The sequence below is a fragment of the Bombina bombina genome, chromosome 6 (genome assembly GCF_027579735.1).
Source record: "Bombina bombina isolate aBomBom1 chromosome 6, aBomBom1.pri, whole genome shotgun sequence".
Classification (NCBI taxonomy): Eukaryota; Metazoa; Chordata; class Amphibia; order Anura; family Bombinatoridae; genus Bombina; species Bombina bombina.
Window position 1 is genome coordinate 850185595 of NC_069504.1, and position 26385 is coordinate 850211979.

The 26385-nt window shown below is 39.7% G+C and overlaps 1 long non-coding RNA gene across 1 annotated transcript in view; it reads right to left on the reverse strand.

The window, feature by feature from the left end:
- Positions 1–15358: 15358 nt before the first annotated feature.
- Positions 15359–26385, reverse strand: part of LOC128662313 (uncharacterized) — an 18840-nt gene continuing 7813 nt past the window's right edge. The window contains exon 3 of the long non-coding RNA XR_008402746.1: positions 15359–15604. This is a non-coding gene — a long non-coding RNA (uncharacterized LOC128662313). The remainder of the gene's footprint in view (positions 15605–26385) is intronic.

A 26385-nucleotide genomic window follows, 5' to 3' on the forward strand; every position in this document is an offset into this window, starting at 1 on the left:
GATGCTAGCTGCTTGGAACCCCACTACTGCACAATCCATATAGCTGCGACTCTTACAAGTAGATCTAATATTCATATAATTGCGGCCATATCCTTGCTCAAAGACGCGTTGTGTGTGGGGTTTTTTTTCTCCTCTCTCTCCCACCCATTTTTACCCCCTCCTCTCTTACTCTCTTCAGACTACTTTTTCTTCTCATAAACATACTACTTCTCTCTTCTTCTCCCGGTGTAAGCACAATGTTTTAACTTGAATTCTTTGTTTAAAAAAAAAGGTTTGTATAGTTGTTTGTTAAAAAATATGTTGAAAAGTCAAGCTTTGCTTAATAGAGATCACTGTACTAGTACCTAGGCGACTCATTCATTATGTATACATGGGCAGTTCAGGGCCCCATGGACCTTTAGAGGGGACCCCCCTCACGTCAAGATCAAGAGTTGGACATTATCACTCAGTAAAAAGAAAGACTTTTCCCCTATCCCACAAGGGTACTTACTTCCTTAAAATTGTATGTTTTGAAAATCGCTCTATTTTTGAACTGTATGTTTGAATTCACAATAAAGCTTGTTGAAAAAAAAAAAAGATTTTTTCTAAATAAAGATAACACCTCAAGTAATTTCTCTTCAGCCACCAAAGCACCTCCAGTGACCCCCCCCCCAAAAAAACTAAAATGATCAGTTTTAAAAAACCCTCTACATTCTACCCCTCTAACTCTAAAGGCCCCAACATAGAAGTGTTTGGGAAACTCCTATAAAAGGATTTTGAAGAGGTGATGAAAGGAAAACAAAATAATTCCAAAACCAATTATAACTTAAACAGAATATGCAGATATTACAGTCTTTGCAACCCAAAACCTCTTGTATACTAAACAACCTAACAGGTTTTTATTCATGCGGAAAATGCAAGGTCTGTGATTTTAAGAAATATTCAATTTAATCATTTGTTTCCACAGTCACAGGTAAGCAGAAATGTTATTAGTTGTAAAACCACCAACGTAAAATACCTGCTGACCTGTGGCTGTGGGGTACAATATTTAGGCCAAACATCTACATTCCTCAAGACCAGGATTTTAGAACATTTCAACAAAATAGAGAAAAAGAAATTAGATCATGGTGTTCCTATACACTGCAAGGTGGCAACTTTCTTATAAAGAAGAAGCTTTCTTATAAAGGGAGATGTAGACTACCAATGCCCTTTAAGATTACTATGTTTCTATGAAAGATGTGTTTTTAACTACTTAGGTTGTCTAAGTTCTTCTCCTTAGTAGCCAGTTAATAGCTTTTGAGGATTTATTTATTTTATTATTGGTTTGTTGGTGGGGATTGAAGAAAAATAGTTCTATACAGGCTTTGAAAATTATTCTTATGTTTAAGAACATGTAACATCCTGTCCTGTTTTTCCCTAATGAACAGTATTTATTATTTTTATAGCAGCCTTTTAGTGAACTTTTGTTGTTTTGACTTTACTGGTTTTTCTGTTTTTTTTTTTTTATTCTTATATGGTATGGTATTGATATTTTCACGCTTTGACCTTGTTTATCAATTTTTGTATTGTTATGTTGCACCTCTAACTTGTCCCTCCATTTATCTTGCCATTTGTACACCTAAATAGCAGACAATATCACTCTATTGAATCGGGATTTATAAATGCTACAAGAGCAATATGTTCAGTGTTTCCATTGGGAGAAAGAAGACTTAAGATTGTGATAGTGCAGTGGTTATAACGTCTGCTTGACATGCCAATGGTCCTGGGATCGAGACCGGGTGGGACTACCAATTTCTTCATTGGTTGATGCAAGGACATTTGACCGATGTTTATTGTTATAGATTGGTCGCCATCTTTATAGTGATTTTAATATTTAATATTGATGTTAACAGAGATTGCAATAAAAAGATGATTATTAGTGGCACAACTTTTGCCTTGTACCATTAGCTAATATGGTTCATTATTATTTGTATAGTTTGATTTATGCTGCACAAATGAATGTTTAATAACACATATGTTTCCAAGCATAGATTGTTTTTGATACAGATTATTTAGTGAGATATTATCAATGTAAAGAGATTATTAAAACAAAGACACTATAGGTCTGTTGATCTTAGAATATAAGCTTTTTATGTGGGGAAGTGTAACCATTTAAATTTATTTAAGGCATCTGGCAAACTGAATTTCATTAGTATATTTCTACACTTCCTAACAGAAAAAGATAGGAATTGGATACAGCCCTGATGTAAACTAAATTCAGCACACTTGTGGATGGGTGTATCTTTAAGAAGTCAGGCAGGGTTTTTAGACTAAAAATTTGTTTGTTAATATTGCTAGGCTATAACCATTTGTTCCAGTGTTTTAACTTTATGCTCTTGATAAAGGCTTCTCTTAGCCGAAATGCGTTGAGCTGTATTTTAAATTAAACCTGAAGCTGCACCTGAAGACACGTTTGTGATGAATTTAATAAAATGCTTATTTTAACTGCAATCTTGTGAGTATAACCAGTTTGTACGCCTACCACATTGTCTGAAATCTGCTACACTATTGTGAGCTCTTTTATTTTGGAGGTGAAAGCAACAAGGTTAACTCAGAGGACGTGGGTAGCTTGGTTCCTTGGTGGTGACACGGCGCCGCCACTTTCAACACTTTCTGCTTTTATACACGGTTTGGGAGGGACCGGGGCTGGCAGCGAGCACCTGAAGGGAAGTGCTAACATTGCTTCATACTTTATCCTTTCTAATATGATAAAATCAAACCTTTATAGAAATAAAGCCCAACGAACCTGTCTGGAGGAGAGAGTCTTGTTTTTCTTAAGATATTCCAAGTTTTTATGGTCCGTAAATATGACAAAATGTTTGTTGGTTCCCTCTAATAAATGTCACCAAGTTTCTAGTGCACATTTAATGGTGAGTAGCTCTTTATCTCTGACAGCATAATTTATTTCTGCAGGGCTTAATAATCTGGAGAAATAGGCAACAGGATGTAGCGCTGGGGAGTTAATCCCACGCTGTGAAAGTATTGCCCCAATTCCAACGTTAGAGGCATCGACTTCAACAGTGAATTGATAATCTGGATCCGGTAATCGAAGAATAGGAGCAGTTGAAAAACTGAGTTTTAACTGATCAAAAGTCTTCTATGATTCATGTGTCCAATTTAATGTTTGTTTTCCTGTTAGTTTTGTGAGAGGTTTTACAATTGTGGAAAATGTGTATATGAATCTTCTATAAAAATTGGAAAATCCCAAAAATCTCTGTAGAAAACCTTTTCGGGATCCATTTTAATACCGACAGGAGAGATAATGTAACCAAGGAATTTTATTGTCTTCACATGAAAATGGCATTTTTCCATTTTGGCATATAGCCTATGGTGTCTGAGTCTAGCTAAAACCCATCTTACGTGTTTTATATGTTCAGTGAGGTTTTTTGAATAATTGAAAATGTCGTCCAAGTAAATCACTACACATACGTCCATTAAATCTTTAAAAATATTGTTAATAAAAAACTGAAAAGTTGCTGTTGCGTTGCATAGTCTGAAAGGCATTACATTGTACTGAAATAGACCATAGCGAGTTCTGAAAGCGGTTTTCCACTCATCCACACTCTTTATCCTGATTATATTATATGCTCCCTTGATATCTAATTTTGTGAATATGGTTGCTTCATTTAATCTTTCGAGGAGTTCAGGGGTAAGGGGGAGAGGATATCGATTTTTGATAGTTACAGAGTTCAGAGCTCTATAATCAATTATAGGTCTAAGGGTCCCATCTTTATTGGTGACAAAAAAATACCTGCGGCTGCTGATGAAGTTGAGGGACTAATAAATCCCTTTCTTAAATTTTCATCTAAGGATTCACGGAGGACCTATGTGGGGCAGATTTTTTGCCTCTTTCAGGTTAAAGACATCTGAGATATCTTGGTATACTGTAGGGAGTGAGGGCTCAATATGTTTTATTTCCACATATGGGAAACATGTAGACTGACAATAGGTGGATTTAAATTCTAGATTATTAGGAATCCAGTTTATTGAGGGGTTGTGTTTTTGTAGCCAAGGGTGTCCTAGAATTTTGGGATGTAGATAGTAAGGAATTATATCAAAGGTTATATATTCTTTATGACCATGTGGTGTGGAAACAAGTATCGGTATTGTGTGATGTGTAATAGGACTTTTTAAGAAATATAAACCGTCTATAACTTTAACGAAGACTGAGTTTTGCTTAAGCACACAAGGAACTTTATTAGAGGATACAAGTATTGCACTTATAAACATTCCGAAACGCTCCAGAGTCAATCATAGCCTCGCTCTGCAGGAGTTGTTGATCCCACTGTAAAGATAATGAAAGGGAAAGATGAGATGTTTGTTTAGTAGAAGAAACAGTTTGTATGTAAAAAGTCTTACCCTTTCTTTGTCGGTTTAAGGTAGGGCAGGAGGAAACCATATTGTTCTTGCTTGCACAATACATGCAAAGATCTGATATAGGTCGCTGTAGTTTCTCCTCATGAGAAAGATGTCCTTTAATGGCTCCAATTTCCACTGGTATTGGAGTATTAGGTGTTTTCTCATAATGTGAAGTGAAAGTTTTCTTTGGGAACTGATCAGGATGATATTTTTCCTCCCTTCTTTCCCTGAACCTTCGGTCCATGGTGATGCATACTTTTATTTGCGATTCCAATGAATCTGGCATGTCTATGTGTGACAGTTCATATTTAAGATTCTCGGATAGACCTAATCTGAACTGATTTTTAAGGCTAATGGAGTTCCATTGTGAATCAGTAGCCCAAAATTGAAAATCTGCGAGATAATCTTCCACTGGTCTTTTTCCCTGTTTTAGGGACCTTAGGTTGTTTTCTGCAGTATGTTGTTTGTTTGTATCCTCATAGAGGATCGCCATGGCTGAGAAAAAGTTATCAAGTGAATCTAATATGGTATCATTAATCTCAAAAAAGATCAGCCCATGATCTGGGTCCTCGAGTCAAATACGAGATAGTGGTGCATACTTTAATTCTTTTAGTATGATACGTTTTTTGTTTCAATGAAAAAAGTAGTAGACAAGCATTTCTGAACTCTCTAAAACGTGAACGTACACCAGAAAAAGGAGTAGAAGGATTGATATGAGGTTCTGGGTATTCAGTAGTTTTAGACATTAGATAGTCGTTAAATAATCTTTTTAATGTATTAGTTTCATTTTGTACTTCAGTTAGCCCTTGAGCTAAAATGTCCACCTTTTGATTAAGCATGGAAATGTGGCTAGCAACTACATTAGGATCCATAGTTTTCCTTAGTCAGAATTTTTGGGCTTGAATATTCTGCAATAACATTAACCAGTTATTAAAGTATGGTTAGACTGATGCTACCAAACAGTTGTAATTACTCAAATTTGGTAAATGTTGCTATTCAAAAATATACAGCTCAATATGGAGTTAGAGAGCTAAATCGGAGAAAGAATAGTGTTTTGGTTTTAAGCAGAGATAAACACATAAGAGGCTTAAAATATATGTGGTATCTCAAGTTAAGTTGATACTGATATAACAGTTTGCCTTCAGATGTTGAGTGGCTAATAATGAGGTGGAAGTTGTATAATTAATAAGAACTTAGATAGAGTAAATATGTTTACATGACTAAGATATAGTTTTAAGGATGATTCAATATTCTAGAGACAAAGACTGTGAAAATAACTATTGCGCTTTAAAGCATAATTTGGAATCATAGACTCTCATAAAAGGGGTAGTTGCAGTTGTAGAAAGTCAATCCTTTTATAAGTAATCATAGAAGAGAATGGTGATGTAAAGCACTGTTTTTTTACATAAAGAAAACGGTAGGATAGATTACAGTTCAATCACCAGAATAAAAGAATAATACTTGCTGTCTTTCAGTTGGTTACTGGTGAATAAAGTCTGCGTATCAGGAGAAGCACAGGTTTGGATAATGGTCAGCCAGAAAGTCGAATGCCAGTTAACAGTAGAGAGAAACCGGCTTGTCACGATCCATCTGAGCTGTGGCAAACGCTGAGCGGAGGAGGCAGTTTAATCTCCTAGACCAGGTTAGCGAAGGTAAACAATGAATCAGTTCAATAAGGCTGGGAGAGATGCTTGGAGATTTGTAGTGTCTCTAGAATAATTAGGCAAATTTTGTCATAATGTGGCAGGGGCACCATGCAAACCAAATGGCAACACAGTATATTGGAATAAGCCTTCTGGAGCTAAAAAGGCTGTGTTTTTCTTTGCTTGATCAGTGAGTGCTAATAGCCTTTCGTCAAATCAGTTGTCATAAGATAGCATGTGTTCCCTAGTTTTTCTATTAACTAATCAACTCTAGGCATATGAGATTCATTGCAAAACCTCACTGAACCATCAGGTTTTGGAACAGGCATAATTGGACTGATCCACTCACTGCGTGACTCTTCAATTATCCCAAATTTTAAAATTTTTAAACTTCAAGTTTAATAGCCTTCCAACGGACCTCAAGGACTTTATAGGGCTTAAGACAAACTTTCTTACCTGGCTCTGTTATTATATCATGCTTAGTCACATGAGTTTTCCCTGGTACTACTGAAAATACCTCTTTGTTTCTCCTTATAAAATCCTTAACCTCTTGCTTCTGGTGCACAGAATTCAAATATATTTACATCAGGTTTAGTGACAGGGAGAGCTGTAGGTTTTTAAGTAACTAAACTTCCCTTATTCTTCTAAAGTTTTAACAGATTTACATGATAAATTTGCTCAGGTTTTCTCTTTCCTTGCTGGATTACTTTTTAATTAACACTACCCACTTTCTCAATTATCTCACATAAGCCCTGCCAAGTAACCAAGAATGTATTTTCCACTGTAGGGACCAGAACTAACACCCTATTGCCAGGTTGAAACACTCTGACCCTAGCATTATGGTCATAATTTTTTTTTGCACTTCTTAGGCTTTTCCCATATGTTCTGTGACAATAGGCATGACAGCTTCCATACAGTCCTGCTGCATTTGAGATATATCTTCAATAACACTTTGATAGGGTGTTGTCTCCTGCTCCCATGTCTCTTTAACTATATCCAGTAGAACCCTGGGATGCTGCCCATATAAGAGTTCAAAAGGGGAGAAACCTGTAGATGCCCGGGGAAGTATTCTAATAGAGTACATTAAATATGGTAACAAAAGGTCCCAATTACTTTTCTTAGTGTACTCTTGAGACTTTTATCAAACCTCTCCACTAAACCATCCATGTGAGGGTGATATACTGAGGTCCTTAGATATTTTATACAAAACAATTTACACAATTCTTTCTTAACCTTGGACATAAAAGGAGTTCCTTGGTCTGTAAAAATTTCCTTAGGTATCTCTACCCTGCCAAACATCAGCATACACTCTTTTGCTAGGGACTTTGCAGAGTTACTACAAAGTGGAATTGCTTCATGATAGTGAGTAGCATAGTCAAGGACAACCAGTATATACTGATGTCCTCTAGCAGATTTAACCAGTGGACCTACCAAGTCCATAGCAATTCTCTCAAAAGGCTTATCAATTATAAGTAAGGGCAATAAAGGGTCATGGAAATCTTTAGCAGGTGCTGTAAGTTGGCACTTAGGGCACAAAGCACAATTATTCTTAATGGCAACAAATACTCCTGGCCAATAAAACTTTCTAAGAACTCTTTCTTTGGTTTTCTCAACTCCCAAGTGTCTCCTCAGTATGTGGCTATGTGCAAGATTTAATACAGTATTTCTAAAAGTCCGGTGCACCAATAGTTGTTTAACAATGTCTGTTCCTTTCTTTTCTACCCGGTATATCAAGTCATTAATTACCTCAAAATAAGGATAGAGTATTACATTTTCTGGCTGTGTTGCCATACCATTTATGATAAAAATATTATGTTTTGCTTCCATCAATGATGAATCCTCCCATTGGGCACTCTTAAAATTGCCAGGGCACTGATACAGGCATAGGTCAATATATCTCACTTTTCCCCTTTTTAATTTAATCACCTTCCAAATCAGTTTCAGAAAATAAATACATTAATTTGACCCTTTTCTGGAGATTCCTGAACTGAATTTTCTGTTGAAGCCCAAAATTTCAGAGAATTTGGAAAATCTCTCACTATCACCAACTTGTGGGCTAAATTGGGTACTACACCCACACAATATTTTAATTTACCACACTGAGTTTGAATATCCACTTCAGCTGTAGGATATACACATTTATCTCCATGAACACAGATAATTCCCATTTTTTGCACATAATCTAATACTGCGTCAGTTACAATAGATGTAGCCACTAGTTTGACCATGCTTCCTGAATCAAGCAAGGCCCTGAACACTTTACCATTAACCTTCTCAGTACACCAGTGGGAATCATTATTAGCAGAGCTGATACGATGAGATAATAATAAATGTGCATTATTAAAATACATAATTTAATCTTTAAAGGGATATGAAACCCAAAAAATGTATTTTGTGATTCAGATAGATAATTCAATTTTAAACTAATTTCCAATTTACCTTTATTATCTAATTTGTTTCATTCTTTAGATATCCCTTGTTTAAGAAATAGCAATGCACATGGGTGAGCCAATCACATGAGGCATCTTTGTGCACCCACCAATTAGCAGCCACTGAGCCTATCTAGATATTAATTTCAACAGAAGATATCGAGAGAATAAAGAACATTAGATAATTAAAGTAAATTGGAAAGTTTTTTTAAAATGGCAGGCTCTTTGTAAATCATGAAAGAAAAAAATGTGGGTTTTATGTCCATTTAACCCCTTAGTGACCAGAGCACTTTTCCATTTTCTGTCCGTTTGGGACCAAGGCTATTTTTACATTTTTGCGGTGTTTGTGTTTAGCTGTAATTTTCTTCTTACTCATTTACTGTACCCACACATATTATATACCGTTTTTCTCGCCATTAAATGGACTTTCTAAAGATACCATTATTTTCATCATATCTTATAATTTACTATAAAAAAAATGATAAAATATGAGGAAAAATGGAAAAAAACACACTTTTTCTAACTTTGACCCCCAAAATCTGTTACATATCTAAAACCACCAAAAAACACCCATGCTAAATAGTTTCTAAATTTTGTCCTGAGTTTAGAAATACCCAGTGTTTACATGTTCTTTGCTTTTTTTTGCAAGTTATAGGGCCATAAATACAAGTAGCACTTTGCTATTTCCAAACCATTTTTTTCCAAAATTAGCGCTAGTTACATTAGAACATTGATATCTTTCAGGAATCCCTGAATATCCCTTGACATGTATATTTTTTTTTTTAGTAGACATCCCAAAGTATTGATCTAGGCCAATTTTGGTATATTTCATACCACCATTTCACCGCCAAATGCGATCAAATACAAAAAATTGTTCACTTTTTCACAAATTTTTTCACAAACTTTCGATTTCTCACTGAAATTATTTACAAACAACTTGTGCAATTATGGCATAAATGGTTGTAAATTCTTCTCTGGGATCCCCTTTGTTCAGAAATAGCACACATATATGGCTTTGGCGTTGCTTTTTGGTAATTAGAAGGCCGCTAAATGCCACTGCGCACCACAAGTGTATCATGCCCAGCAGTTAAGGGGTTAATTGGGGAGCTTTTAGGGAGCTTGTAGGGTTAATTTTAGCTTTAGTGTAGTGTAGTAGACAACCCCAAGTATTGATCTAGGCACATTTTGGTATATTTCATGCCACCATTTCACCGCCAAATGCGATCAAATTAAAAAAAACGTAAAATTTTTCACAATTTTAGGTTTCTCACTGAAATCATTTACAAACAGCTTGTGCAATTATGGCACAAATGGTTGTAAATGCTTGTCTGGGATCCCCTTTGTTCAGAAATAGCAGACATATATGACTTTGGCGTTGCTTTCTGGTAATTAGAAGGCCACTAAATCCTGTTGCGCCTCACACGTGTATTATGGCTAGCAGTGAAAGGGTTAATTAGGGAGTTTGTAGTGAGCTTGCAGGGTTAATTTTAGCTTTAGTGTAGAGATCAGCCTCCCATCTGACACATCCCACCCCCTGATCCCTCCCAAACAGCTCCCTTCCCTCCCCCACCCCACAATTGTCCCCGCCATCTTAAGTACTGGCAGAAAGTCTGCCAGTACTAAAATAAAAGGGTTTTAAAAAAAATGAATTTTTTTTTAGCATATTTACATATGCTACTGTGTAGGATCCCCCCCTTAGCCCCCAACCTCCCTGATCCCCCCCAAAACCGCTCTCTAACCCTCCCCTCTGCCTTATTGGGGGCCATCTTGGGTACTGGCAGCTGTCTGCCAGTACCCAGTTTACAATAAAAAGTGCTTTTTTTTTGTTTTTTGTTTTTTTTCTGTAGTGTAGCTTCCCACCCCCCACAGACAAACCCCCACCACCTTGCTGATTGTTTTAATTTTCCCTTTTTTTATATTTTTTATTTCCACATTTTCTGCAGTGTAGCGGTTCCCACCCGCTCCCTCCCCGTGCACGCGCCCGCCCCCACCCTCCCGTGCACGCGCGCGCGCCCGTGCGCGCCCCCAGCCACCCCCGCCCACGATCCCGCCCCCCTTCACATCCACAGGGCCATCGATGGCCGCCACCCGCCTCCCGGTCCGGCTCCCACCCACCAACACAGGGAGCAACCGATCTCCGGTGCAGAGAGGGCCACAGAGTGGCTCTCTCTGCACCGGATGACTTAAAAAGGTTATTGCAGGATGCCTCCATATCGAGGCATCACTGCAATAACCGGAAAGCAGCTGGAAGCGAGCAGGATCGCTTCCAGCTGCTTTCCACACTGAGGACGTGCAGGGTACGTTCTCAGGCATTAACTGCCTTTTTTCTGAGGACGTACCCTGCACGTCCTCAGTCGTTAAGGGGTTAAGGACACTGTCTCTGACTATATGGCCAATTTAATTACATTTAAAGCATCTAACAGGTTGGTTATAGTTAAATGTCGCCTTAGTTCCTGGAACGGAGTTCCTGCACTATTTTTGCAGGTGGAACTAAGTTCCCCCTTAACAGAGAACAGAAATGGTTCAGTTAACACTGCTGCTGGTGGGAGGAACCTGAGCACAGTCTGGTTAGAGGGATAGTGAGATCCTCTAGTAATGGGCAGTAACACTTCATACAATACACTAAATGCAAGCCTGTCAGCGGTCCTGCTGATGTGTGATCACCCCGCATTGTGGGGAACACATGGTGCTTACATTTCTTTGTGGCTTGCTTGGGGTTAGTTAGCTCCACTCAGCAGAAATAGGACTATTGTACCTTAAATGGATGAGACTCTGTGACAGAGAAGGAGTTTGAGGACCAAAGGCAACCATTCAACCCTCCATTGGGTTTAATTTTCTTTCATTAGTGCTGTGGAATCTGCTGGCGCTCTACAAATAACCGATAATAATAATAATTTCATTAACCAAAGTGTATAGATTATATACATTCAAATACAGAGTGTGTGTGTGTGTGTGTGTGTATATATATATATATATATATATATATATATATATATATATATATATATATATATATATATATATATATATATAAAAACAATATTAATTGTTAGGTGGGTGGAAGTCTTGGTGAGTTCCCACACTTTTTTTGTAGGATTTGACCCCTGTGATGGTCTCCCAGTCCCCTTATCCTCTAAACAGTCTAACCAGTTATTGTAGAGCTCTGGAGCTTAGAATGGCGGAACTGAAGATTGGTGCAGAGCTTCTACAGAAATTACAAACCTTTCCACCAAAGCAATCAACTGGTCTGCTGTTTGAAGATCACCTTGTCTAACCCACCACTGGAGGTAATCCACCCTCAGTAGATAAAGTGTATCAAATCATCATATACATAATAAAAAACATAAAATGTATCAATCAAAATAAGTATTGAGGTTATTGTTACCAAATATACTACAAATCTCTCTGAGATATTATGAACAAAAAACGCCAACTCAATGTAGCCACTGCGGTGGGTATAAATCTTTCCAATAGGTATCAGATAGAGTCTCAAGTGCTGCTTTATTAAACCAAACTTTCCTCCTTTGGTTGTACGAGAATTCTGTGTGAAAAGGAAACCAAAACAGAGCGCAACTCCAGCTCGATCATTTATTACAATAAAATGTGCATTAAACAAATGATTGCACTTACTAAAAACACAGGTAACACAACGATTGCCGCCCCAGTGCTGGATCCCAGGTTCCCGGTTGTTACAGGACTTGTTTCAAGGCACAAATTACCTGTGTTTTTAGTTAGTGATCTTGCAGCTTTCTGATAGGAATACATCCATGAATGTAATCTTTGTGCACATACTGCCAAAGTCACTCCCAATCATGCAAGGATTTCAGCTTTCAACTTCTCATAATCGCTGGCGTGCGCTGGCTCTAAATCACAGTAGGCCTTCTGAGGTTAATCACTAAGAAATGGGGCAAGTATATTTGCCCACTCAGCTGCTGGCCATTTTCTCATTCTGCTGTTAGCAAAAGCTAGAAGGTACGCCTCAACATCATCAGCTGCCAACATCTTTTGAAGATAGTGACTAGCCCTTATCACCTTGGAACGCTGGCTGCCACCAACATAATCAGGGTTCAGCCTTTCTGATATCATTTGAATCTCCTGTTCCAGAGTTTGTGTAGCATTTTGTTGCTGTTCATGGGCCTTCCTGAATGTTTTGCACAGCGGCCATCTGTTGCATCAAAATCTCAGTGCTCTCTCTCACTGTGCTTTAGCCATAAGCAATGAATTCTCTGCCTGGGCCAAAAGGAACTGCTGTAGGACTCAACATTTCTCCTGTTAGCCTCCTGCGGCACTGTGTGAGACTAGACTCGTAGCAAGTCTCACACAGTGGGGGTTCCATAATCACTGGAACGGGCTTATGAGTTTCAGCAGTATTCATAACCTGCTTGTCCATAACTGACATTGCTCCATTTAAATTAATCCATAATAAAGAAGAAATGATTTTCAAACCTCTGAGAACATCTCATTATAGTCAGTACAGCTAATGCATGTAAACGGAACACAATTGGAAATTCAAACAGTATTTAAAAAAAACACTGTAGTGTCGCTCATACGTTGTTACAAACAATAGATGCACTGAAAATGCCTTGTCATTATGTGGAGTTATTCAAATCTTATACTTGAGATAGTGTATATCAATTGCTGCTCACTTGATAGCAATGTGGATACAATACCTTTTGAGCAGTTCTATGATCTTCAGTGTCTGAGGCCATCCTGAACCTCTATCTGGTGTACAGCATACACCCCAGGCCGGCAATCCAATGCAATCTTGGTGCAGTCACATTACCATATTGGGCAAGATTACATATAGCGTCACCGGGTTTTGGTATCACATATACAGTGTAGCATACAAGTTACGCGTGTATATTTTACCCGTCATCCACATTTTTTACTTCTTATAAACTAACATAGAACTGGCGTCGTCATTCGGTATTACATATTCAGCGCAAGGACTTACGCGTGCAGAATTGAGAAAATCTACTCCATTTTAATCTTAGCACACATAGGCACTGACTAAAAAAGCAACGTAACTCCCTGGAAGCCTTAACAAACACATACATTTAAGTAGCATCTCAAATAGTTAAAGGGACAGTATACTATAAAATTGTTTTTCTCTTTCCATTTACTTTTTTTACTAGCTGCAGAGTATACAATGTATGAGATTTGCTTTTTTAAGGTTTATTTGTGTATATGAAATAGCTGATTTTGTATTTTGAAGTCACAACCTAATAAAATGGGTTGTGCTTGTAGGTATAATCAGATCTCATTACTTTATCACAGTGTGTTCATATACTTGCTTCTTTATTTTATATCTGTCTATAAACCAATCACCAATACTTGGAGAGAACATAAAATTAACATTTTATTACCTTATTTCTTCTAGAACCCACTGGGAGCGTAATTTAGTCTACTGGCTTTGTTAACACAACTTGGCATTGAGGCCAAAATATTTAAGGATGGGTGGGGATACCACAGGCTAAATAAAATATTTCAAATACAATTAAAAGGGTAAAGGAAATACTTGTAAACAATGTGATACACTCCAGCAGGTAAAGTGGATCACTGGGAACAAATTAAAGGGAAGAACATTTTTGAGTATACTGTCGCTTTAAACCTTGCTGCCCACTTAATTAATAAAATCAATATTCCTCCTCTGCAATTGTATCGAACCAATCACAAACAGAACAACCTCTCACCTGCAGCCTTAAAACACCTGACAATGCACACCCTATCAGTAACATCAGTATTATACTGTATATACCCATGTGTCAATTTATATTGGATGTGAGATACATTGCTTTACATCTTATAAGTGAATATTACTATATGTACCCTTCATACACAACTATGTAGATGTGAGTTATAGTACAAGAATATGTCATAAACATGATAATATTACCTGTTTTTATTGCCATTTCAACACAGGTCATATTATATGTTTTAACAACATTAGTGTAATAAAACACACCTCACATGGATGTGTATGAAAATTATATGGTAAATAACAGAGGACACAGTTTATGGTGAACTATAATAAAAAAAAAAATTTGGACGAGGGAGCTGAGGTGCTTGTAGTGGATTGCCTTGTTCTCCTTGTTCTAGCAGATTTTGGTGTTTCTGCTGGTGTGCTGGCCACAGATGATAGGCTGGAGGCAGTGTCCTGTTGTGTGTAAAGCGCTCAACCAACACACCCAAAAGTTGATTTTGTTCTCTCCGTCTATTGTCCATCTGCATCTGCATATCAGACAGAATTCGCATCATCTGTGACTGGTTTTGAAAACTTGCACTTAACGATGCTGCGATGTCCCTCTGCAGCTCTATGCTACGTTTGTGTAACCTCTCTTGGTCTCTTGCTCTCAGTATGCTCTCAGTGCTTGTGACGAGCCTCCTCTGGAGTGTAATGTATTCCTCACCCAGGGGAGAATACAATGCATCTACAGTCTCTTGAGCAACAGGGCTGGCAGTTGCTTGAGGGCCACGATGTTGGAGAAGAGGTTATGCTTGTGGATGTGCTTCTGGTGCTTGAGGGGCAGCTGTAGTTTCTGGTGCTTGAGGGGCAGCTGTAATTTCTGATGTTTGAGGGGCAGATGTAGTTTCTGGTGCTTGAGGGGCAGTTGTAGTTTCTGCTGCTTGAGGGGCATTTGTAGATTCTGCAGCTGTAGTTTCTGCTGTATTTTCATCTGTAGATGTTGGAGCTCGTCCCAGGGAAGAGGATGGTGGAGCTCGTCCCAGGGAAGTGGATGGTGGAGCTCGTCCCAGTGAATAAGATGGTGGAGCTCTCATAAATGATTGGTATTCCCAATGATGACCAGTGTGTGACCACTCAGCCTCTACAATAGGCACATCCTGTGACATAGTATGTGGGTAATATCCATGACTGACATGAGACTGTGATTGTGTTGTAGGGGTGTAAATACATGGAACCTTTGTGCCTGTCTTGGCCCCCCTCAAAACCAAAGGGAGAATATTCCTCTGGCCAGGAATGTTGCCAGGGGTCATATGGAAATGTCGGTCGCATCACTCCTGGGTCCTCATTTGAAGCCATCCAACCATGCTCATGCCTGGGAGCACACTGTTCCTTCGGTTGCCTGAAGACTGGTGGTGGTGGTGGTTGTTGTGGTGGTGGCATGGCTGTTTCTATCCTTGTGAAAGAAGGTTCTGTGGAGGAGATAAATGAGGATGAGAGAGATTAGTACAGTCAGATATATGTCCATGTGGGCATACAATGTACATTGATACATGCTAGGGCCTATACTCATTCACATGTCAAACTCTAAAACATGGATGTGCGCATTGTTAGTTGGTCTATGAGGGATTTGAACATGAGCAGTATACAGGAATGTATTTCATACAATAGTTATGTGTACATGTCAATTATGATATAATGTGTTCTTTAAGTGACACTATGGTCACACAATTTACTTTAGCTTGATCTAGACACAGAACCTGCTTTATTGAGCTAAATGTATTGTGATGGCTACAGTGTCCGTTTAATGAAAACTCTACATGTGGCTTGTGGGCGGTGTTACTCTGAGACATGTTAGTATTGCAGTATTCCACCTCCCATCATGAATTACATTGTGTTATGTAGCAGTAATGTCAAGTGTTTTTGTTTGTACTCCAAATACCATGCTCCACATCATGTACATGAATGTGCCATATTAAAGGATGTTGTATTACAATTATATATAATACAGGTGTGTGGGATGTTACTCACCAGCATGATGTGCTATGGTTGCAACCCCTGAGTCACGTGCCCCTAGCAGTCCACAGACTGCTATGATACTCAGGGATCTGCATATTATCATCTCCTGCCAGGTGTTGTACTCCATTTCCAGGGATGTCCCACCACCTGTTCCCTTCTGGTGGACAGCTTCCTGCCCCATCTTCTCTTTGACCCACTTCTTACAATCATTCCACCGCTTTTTCAGGCCCTCTACAGTCCTCCTCTGGGGGGCTACGCTGTTGATGGCATCCTCTACTGCCATCCATGCAGTCCTTCTTTTTTTAACACTGCCTTTGCCCTTCTCCTGCCCGAAGAGGTCACTGTAGTTATCCAGGTTTCCCTGGACTAGGGCACAATTTTCATCAAATGAGAAGTTAGGACATGTCAGCCTCTCTTCCTCCATCGCCACTTAGCTTCCTCCCTGTGATGTCCCTGGCAGTGTGGGTTCCTCCCTATACTCTCGACTCCTCCCCCTTCTGTCCCCATGTGCACCCTCTGTCCTTCTCCAGGATGTGCCTGGTATCTGGGGCTCTCTGGCATCTCTCCTCCCATCATCCCTTCTTGCTCTCCCTCTCCCCACTCCACTTGCTCCCTGTTGGGGGGCCCACTGCTCCTCCTGTCCTCTCTTATCCTCCTCTCCCTGCCACTCCTCTCCCCTCCTCCCCTCATCCCTACCTTTCCCTTCCATCCTCACACTAATCACACTACACACACTCCCACTCACTCCCAGTTCAGTCACACACAATCACAACCAAACACTCAGCCTATCGCACTGTAAAAATAAAATAAAAAAAAATGTGGTGTATTTGTATATATATGTATGCAATATGTCAGAATATGTGTAAGTAAGTGTACAAGTTTACTCAATCCACCAATGCGATCTAACTATTTATTCTGTTTGCGCCTCTCTCTCTACTCTCACTAATCCTCCATTACTAGGCCATGTGTTGTAGCTCAACGAACAATCCAAACACACGCAAGAAAATGGCGGTTGCACAGGGGTTTATATAGGGATTTTGAATAGCGTAATTATGTGTCGCTTTTTTAGTTTAATTCCAGTTTCAGTTTTACGTGCGTTATCCTCATTTGCATAAAACTACACTTTATTGACATTTTACACGGACATAATACTGGTGTAAGTTACTTGCAATGACAGAAATGTGTATTTGCGCACATTTCTGAAGATCACCAGTTTGTCCTACTTATGCCAGTCTAGCATCTGACAGCTCCGTATATGTGATACCCCAATGTGCGACGTGATTTAGGATTATTAGAAATATAATAAATGCAAAAATCTCATTACAGAGAATACATTGTGAACATTTACAGATTTAATAGAAAACAATGACATAACACCTCATTGTATTAACAAAACAGTATGGAAAAAAGTGTCACATATCATAGAATAGTCACATTTAGTTAAATGAAATCCTCATTTTATGTATTTATGGAGCATAATACAAGTAGCTATTATTAAGGCCCTTCAGGACCAACTGAACCAGGGGCGGTTCTACACAGGGGCCCACAGGGGCCAGTGCCCCTGTAAAAATGTCCCTGCCCCCCCCGTGGCCCCCCTGAGCTGGCCACTGAGCTGACTGAAAAGTACCGGACAAGATCAAGGCTATTTATCTGCTTCCCTGTCCCTGAAATGCTGTCTAGTCAAAGCGTGGGGTTAAAAAGTGAAGTAAAACTTGTGCCCCCTCCCCTTTCAGAGATGTGCTACAGTTCCCGGGTTGTTGTGGGGGCGGGGCGTCTTACAGCTGCAGACTGCAGACAAGAGTTCCAGAAGTGTCACTGGTTTGTTTTGCAGACATTTTCTCTAGCCTGTACACAGCCAGAACAGAAGAGATGTAAGTCTGCCCTCTCACCTCCACAACTCTATAATGACTGCTGGAGTGTTTTCCTTATTTTTCTAATGTATGTAAATAATTATTTGACACCATTTTCATTGAATGTGCTATCTGAACTATGTAGCACTAGTTAATTGCATAGTCTTTTTTTTTAGTTTATTTTTTTCTACTCAGTGTGTGTATGTATGTGTGTGTGTGTATGTGTATGTGTATATATATATATATATATATATATATGTATGTATGTATGTATGTGTGTGTGTGTGTGGTTACTGAACCATAAAGAAATCTCGTTAGCTACTAGGAAGACCCTTATTGTTTAACATATAACTTAACTTAGAGTCTCACTGGACACCTAATAGGTAAATAAGTATAATAGAAGATTTTATGTCAAGACAGGAGGCTTCATATTTTGTATATTTCTTTAATGAAACCAAAAACAGCAGCAAAGAAAAAACAATACAGAAGAATAAATAACGTAGCAACAGTGAACAACCAATCAGGATACAGCATAGTAATAAACTGTCCAGAACAATCTAAGTCCTTCCTCTTTTCTTTGCGGCTTTCAAGACAGCAGGTCACGTATTACTTTATCTTTTTGTAAATCATATCTTGAAACATAATTTGTTATTCATTATTATTATTTTATTGTCTAAATTGTTTTCTCTGCCTATAACTAAAACTAGCATAGCTTATGTTTAGTTTAAGACTTCTTTGCCAATTATGATACTTACTAATTTTCTAGGATAATTTTCCAGACGTTCTAATGTTTTACTTTTAGTAAGCCTAAAGTATTTGATGTGTAACGGACAAACGAGTCCCAGTGTCTTTATCATTGCCTTACCGGAGCAGCCTCTTCCTAAACGGACTGCTTTGATTTTTCCTCACCGGACCACGGCCCTCCCGTGTCTCGCGTAGTCTCAATCTGCCACTCAGGGTCCGGTGCTGCTCGGAGCTCGCGGACACGCATCTAACCAGTGATTATTTCAATCTGGTCGGATGTGTGAGCTGCCAATAGCGGTGTTGGATCGATGGTGTGGCGGTAGTTTAATTATTAGTTTGTCTATATTTTAATCTAAGTACAAATTGAAATAGCTATGTTAGTGAGGTAAATACTCACAGGCCATTCTTGGTTTTTCTTCCCACCAAATATTTAAAATTCTATGCGGTCTGCATTCTGAGGCAAATTTATAGTTTATACATTGTTAAAGCTCAGATTTACCTGCATTCTGAGGCAAATTTTTAACTTATAAATTGTTAAAGCTCAGATTTTTTCCTACATTTTATTACATATATATTTTGTTTATGACATTTTTTCAAGCAACTTAAATATGGCTTAGTGGTTTAACATTAGGCTGGGAATCACAAGGTCAGTGGTTCTTTTCCAAAGGAATATATATTTAAATTCAAAAAATAAAGTTAAATATTTTTATATTTCTTATGTTTTTTCTTGTATTTTATTTTAATAAAGGTTTTGATTCTTATTTTATTTTATTTATTTTTTACTTTTAGATCAAAGCTAAAATACAATTTTTTTCTCTATCGCTACTATGGAGTCTGCCGACCCTGTCATTGACCCCTCCCCTTCTGCCTCTCAGTCCAAAGAGGATTTATTTGCATATATTAATTCTGCCATAGCTACGGCCCTTAAACAGAATCTTCCTTCTCTCCCACCTGAGAAGGTCTTAGAAGAACCCCAACCCCCTCATTTTGAGGAATCTTCATCCACCGATTCTGACCCTCCAGTTTCACGCAAACGTCACTGGAAAGCTCATTCTTGCCCTGCCCCTCATAAAGGCAAAGCTCTAAAATACCAAGTCCCTCCCCCGGGCGTTTCACATAGGGGTGTAAGAACCTCCTCCCCAGAGGCTTAACGGGGTAAACGAACCCTTTCCCCCCAGGGTGTGCAAGTGGGGCCCAAGAGCTCAGACTCTGAGAATTTTGATATGGAGGACTATCTGGAATCTTTTCCAGACTTAGATTGGGAAGCTGATCCTCAATCAGACCTAGAGCTTCATTCCGCGGTTCCTCAGGCTAAGGCTTCTCGCTCCCGGTCAGCTAATATTCATCAAGAGGACAAATTGGTGGACCCGGCTGGGAACCCCATATTTAACCCTAAACATATTAAACACCCCAGGTCTTCTGACTGGGCATTAGCTCCTCATCTTTCACATTTTTTGCAAAAGTCTCTGCGCAAACCTGTAGATCGTGAAGATTGCAATAAGTTACGGACGGAATGCCACAGACCCTCCCTCCCTGGTAGGGAATCTGTAACTCCTGAGTTTGACGCTAAGATGGCCACTTTTCTAACTAGAAGGGGAAATGATCCCAGGAAAGGCATAGACAAAGCTCTTAGAGGAGTTCAGGATAAACTTCTGGACATATTGGGTCCTTTGGCTCAGATTTTACATCTTTTGGATGAAGCCCTTTTGTCTAGCTCTTCCTCGGATCCTTTCGCCATCCATGAATAGGCTTTCCGGGCTTTCTGCCTCCTTGGCAACTCCAATGTAGCCATTTCTACTGAGCGCAAAAGATCTGTCCTCTTGAGAATTAACCCTAGGTTGGCTGTTCTCCAATGGGCTTCTTTTTGGAGAACCTTTTTTGGATATTATGAGGCATTATGTCTCCACCTTTACTTCTATAGACAGGATTCAGGCCTCCCTTAGGAGAGTTTTTAATCCCTCTAATCGGGTTTTTGGCAGGGTCGGCAGATTCAGGGGTCGTCTGCCCGGCCGTCAACAATTCATGGTGCAGCAACGTCAAGCAGTCGCCCTCCAGCAGTACCCCACCTACCCTCAGAGAGCTCTCTTCCCTCCGAAAGCACGAACAGTCAGGACCAGATCGGCCCTTCCCAGACCCGCCCTACCTCCAGGCCCTCCCGCTACCCAGAGTGAGTACACCTCCTTTACTCCTGACTTCTTTCCCCGTATCTCCCTTTGCAGGCAGACTGCCCATTTTTTCCCATGCGTGGGATTCAATTTCTCAGGACCCTTGGATTGCTCACACAGTGAGAGGTTTCAGACTAGATTTCATTTCCCCTCCCTTCCAGAGTTGTCCCCCAAAGCCCCCGAATCTTTCAAAATCAGGTACAGACCTTATTGGTTTAGAGGTTCAATCTCTTCTTCTCAAAGGTGCTATAGAAGAGGTTTCTAACCCACAAGAAGAGTTTCTGAGCAACCTTTTCCTCGTCAAGAAAAAGACATGTGGTTTTCGTCCTGTCATCAACCTACGGGAATTAAATTACTTTGTGGTATACCGCCATTTCAAGATGGAGGGTATCCACATGCTCAGGGACCTACTCCGTATTGGAGATTGGTTCGTCTGCCTAGACTTGACAGATGCTTATCTTATGGTCCCAGTGTCTCCAGACCATCGGAAATTCCTCAGATTCCTCTGGGAGGACAGCATCTGGCAATTTACTTGCCTTCCTTTTGGCCTCAGTTCGGCTCCCTGGTGTTTCACCAAACTTCTAAAGCCCGTCATTTTAGCCCTCAGAGGCAAAGGCATACGCCTTATCATTTACCTGGACGACATTCTCCTCATGGCAGAGGATTGTACTTCCCTCCTTCGTCACTTAGACGCAACTTCCTTCTTCAAGGGCTAGGATTTGTTATCAATTCTGAAAAGTCGGTCTTGATTCCCTCTCAGAAAGTAGAGTTTCTAGGTTTCCTCCTAGACTCTGCCTCAGGTCTGCTCCTTCTCCCTCAGGAGAAGATCGACAAGATCAGATTGGAAATTCGAGAGGTGCTGGCGTCTACCATGGTTTCTATGCACCAGCTTTCCAGAATCATTGGGCTCCTCGCCTCTTCCATTCAGGTGATTTTTCCAGCCCCTCTGCATTACCGGGCCATGCAGAGAATGAAGATTCAGTCCTACAGAGAATGCCGTTCATATCATCAGATGATTTGCTTGAACGAGGAAGTCCGTACAGAGATGTCCTGGTGGCTTCTTCACATGGAGTCTTGGAACGGCAAGGCTATCTTTGGTTCCTCGCCAGACTTTTTGCTCTCCTCAGATGCCAGTCTTCTGGGTTGGGGAGCGTCCTTCGAGACCTCTGTGACCGGGGGATCTTGGTCCCCTCTGGAACAGACTTTACACATCAACTGTCTAGAGCTTTTGGCGGGTTCTTTTGCCATTCGCTCTTTTTCCAAACAATTTACGGATTGCTGCATCCTCCTCCGTATGGACAACATATCTGCGGTCCAATACATCAATCGATTAGGAGATATGATCATCCAAGATGCTATCAGATCTTGCTTCAGATATATATATTCAATATATCCCTGGAGTTTCCCATACTGTCGCGGACTGGTTCGTTTTTGGAGAGACACCAGCAATTAGCGTCTTCTTCGCCCTATTTTTTTTAAAATTCAGGGAGTATTTGGTCCCTTTTCAGTGGACCTTTTCACCTCCCGGATCAATCATCAGTTACCTCGTTATTTCAGCTGGCTTCCAGACCCGGGGAGCAAGGCTTCGGATGCGTTCCTGCAGATTTGGCCTCAGTCCGGAGCTTACGCTTTTCCCCCCTTCTCTCTCATCATGAGGACCCTCTGGGCGGTCAGGAGGTTCAAATGTTCCCTGACAGTGATTACCCCCTTTAGGCCGATGCAGCCCTGGTTCCCGCTCCTTCTGGAGATGGTGGTATCTCCGCCTCTTCTTCTACCCAATCGGCACGACATACTTTCAGACCCGAAAGGCGGCCCTCATCCCCTCATTCTCCGGGGACGCCTTCCCCTGCTAGCTTGGCAGATTTCAGGGGATCCTGGTCTTCCGAGGGCCTTTCTAGAGACGCTCAACTTCTCCTTCGAGAATAAAATGTTACGTTTCAGCCTGAGCGTCATGGGTTAGTTGGTGTTCTCGCAGGCAGGTTGATCCCTTTTCAGCTCCTGTAGTTTGTATAGTAAAATTTCTTTCTGAACTTTTTTCCCAAGGGAAAGCTTACCGCTCTATTAGCCTGATGGGTTTGTTGGCTTATGCTTTCTGCAGGCATTGACCTTTCTTTTGGAGCTCATTGTGTTCGGAGTGCGGCTGCATCCAAAGCTCTTTTAGCAGGCAGTAACCTTCAAGACATCCTTAAGGCCGCAGATTGGTCTTCTTCAACTACTTTTTCTCGTTTTTACTTTAAACCCATTCTTCATGCTTCTGAGTCATTACTTCTATTGCGTTAAACGTACAAAATATGAAGCCTCCTGTCTTGACATAAAATTCAGATTATTATAACATTGGTGACTAAATAATCTTGATTTTATTAAAAACAGGAGGCGAGTATTTTCCCACCCTTTCTTCTTTGCCTCTCCCTGTGTAGTTAAAAAAAAAATTAAAATATATATATATATATATATATCAGGGAATTGGTATTAAAATGTTTATTTCATTTTCATGGTGATGTTCTTATAGTTCTGTATTTAGGAGAACAGTTATTATTGTCATTTTTTCTTTTTTCCTTACAGTTTAATTCAGTAGAATTGGGTTTTCCATCTATCGTTGGAGTCTCTGCTAGGACCTCCCACGAAGCTTTGTATTCCTTTCTTCGCAGGACGTTATTGATGTTCGTTCCCTTCTAGTCTTTCAGGAGATTCATCAAAGAAAAGAGGAAGGACTTAGATTGTTCTGGACAGTTTATTACTATGCTGTATCCTGATTGGTTGTTCACTGTTGCTATGTTATTTATTCTTCTGTATTGTTTTTTCTTTGCTGCTGTTTTTGGTTTCAGTAAAGAAATATGCAAAATACTTGCCTCCTGTCTTTAATAAAATCAAGATTATTTAGTCACCAAGGTTATAATAATCTGAATTGTGCTCACATTCTAGGTATCCAGAAGCCCCAAATACAGTGAAGGTCTCATGTTTTATTGTAAATGGAGTAGAAGTGGCGGAAAGGGGGAAATTTTTCAGCGGATAAGCACTGCTAAGTATATATAGTTATCCTATAATTACAATATTATATAATATCGTAAGAGATAGTAATAGTCAAATGGCATAACAAAATATAGGATGTGGGGGGGGGGAGGTTATCATCTGAAGAGACTAGCTCGTAAAGGAAGAGAGCGTAAAATATAGACTAAGATATGTAGTGTTCAGGGGCAGAACTACTGGTGGTGCAGCAGTCGCGGTTGCGACCGGGCCCCTGGGAGGTCCTACAACAGGGGGGCCCCAGCTTCAGCACAATTTGTTTTAAACTTTTTTTTTAAAAAAAATTTGCGCGGCCCCCCTTCTTCATCTGATGTCTACTCCTACATTACTCCTCCCTCCAGACTGAGTAAAGTTTTAAATCAGAGCGTTGCCGTGGGTTACCATGGCAACGCTCTGAAACATTTCCTGCTTAGCAGGAAAGAAGAAGGAGAGCTGCTGCAGCTGACACCAAGCAGTAACCACGTCCACATTGCCCAGCGTTACTGGTAAGAGTGAGCTGCAGACATAAAAACGAGAAGACAGTATTTAATTTACCTAGGGAATGATTTTACACATAGCTGTTGACCTATCATTATCTTTGTTACAATCTTCCCAACATATTCCTATCTGGAGCAGATGATTCTGTGGTCTTTTGTAACATAAAAAGGTTATACACCCCTGTAAGTCCCTTCCTGAGGCAAATTATTTAACATACTTAAAATGAGAAGATTATTAAGGAATCGTTCATATCAAATAATATCCCAGAGATAGATCCATTTGTGTACTAGGAGGCCTGTTTCATGAGAGACTAATTAAAGGAACATAATACTCATATGCTAAATCACTTGAAACTGATGCAGCATAACTGTAAAAAGCTGACAGGAAAATATCACCTGAGCATCTCTATGTAAAAAAGGAAGATATTTTACCTCACAATTTCCTCAGCTCAGCAGAGTAAGTTCTGTGTAAAAAGTTATACTCAGCTGCAGCCCAATTGAAACTCACATGGCTTATAAACTAAATCAAATATGATGGACCTGCTCCATAAGTGTAACATTACTTAGTTTAGATCTTCCTTTCTTATCTAATCTTAAACCAAATTAATATGCAAACTTTAGAAAAAGCTCCAAGCAACTGCTCCCTCAAAATTAGAGAAAGACAACTATCCTTACTCTAAAAGACTGGGAGGTTCAAGTCCCTTTATATATTACCTTGAAAAGATATCAGTACCTACTAATAAACAGACTAGATAACTAAAATATATGCAGTTGTGGTCTTCCTCCTATGCATATAATTTGCTATTTCTCATACTATACCTGGTTCCATAAGTGGTGAACAAATTTCTTGCTATGACTGCTGCTCCAGAATCTTGTACATAATTGCCCATCTCCTTTGGCACTAAAACAGTTAATTTCATTAAAAGGTAAAAAGCATTGCTATGTGTGCTATTGATGTTGAAATGAATAAAGTTTAGGTAATAAATAAAGGCACACATGTTGTTTGCTGCTATAGAGTTAAGTGCCAAATGTACTGTACAACATGTCTTTTTAAAAAACAAAACATATTTGCTAAAGTGCCAGTAGTATTATCAAAAGTGTTCAGTTTGCTACGGTTAATGCTTATTTTATAGTAAACATACGGCTAGATTACGAGTTTTGCGTTATGAGCGGTGCGGTGCTAACTTGCAAGTTATTGTCAACGCTCACCTCCCTACAGCGCTGGTATTACAGGTTTACAAAAACCTGGCATTAGCAGGCAATATTGCATCCAATAGGACTGAGCTTGCATTCTATTGGCTGATTGGAACAGACAATAGAATGCAAGCTCAATCCTATTGGCTGATTGGATCAGCCAATAGGATTTTTTCACCTTTAATTCCGATTGGCTGATAGAATTCTATCAGCCAATCGGAATTCAAGGGACGCCATCTTGGATGACGTCATTTAAAGGAACCTTCATTCTTCAGCGACCATAGAAAGAAGAGGATGCTCCACGCCGGATGTCTTGAAGATGGAGCCGCTCCGTGCCGGATGGATGAAGATAGAAGATGCCGTCTGGATGAAGACTTCTGCTCGTCTGGAGGACCACTTCTTGCCGCTTGGATGAAGACTTCTCCCGGCTTTGTTGAGGACTTCTTGCCGCTTGGATGAAGACTTCTCCCGGCTTCGTTGAGGATGGATGTCTGGTCTTCAAAACTGTAAGTGGATCTTCGGGGGTTAGTGTTAGTTTTTTTAAGGTTTTTTTGGGTGGGTTTTATTTTTAGCTTAGGGTTTGGGTGGAAAAAGAGCTAAATGCCCTTTTCAGGGCAATGGAGAGCTTATTTTTTTTTTAGTTAGGGTTTTATTTGGGGGGTTTGGTTGTGTGGGTGGTGTGTTTTACTGTTTTTTTTTTTTTAAAAGGTAATGTTTTTAATGTTTAGAAATAACTTTAAAAAATCTGTTAGCCTTAGGAATAAGAGAGAAGAGACTAAGC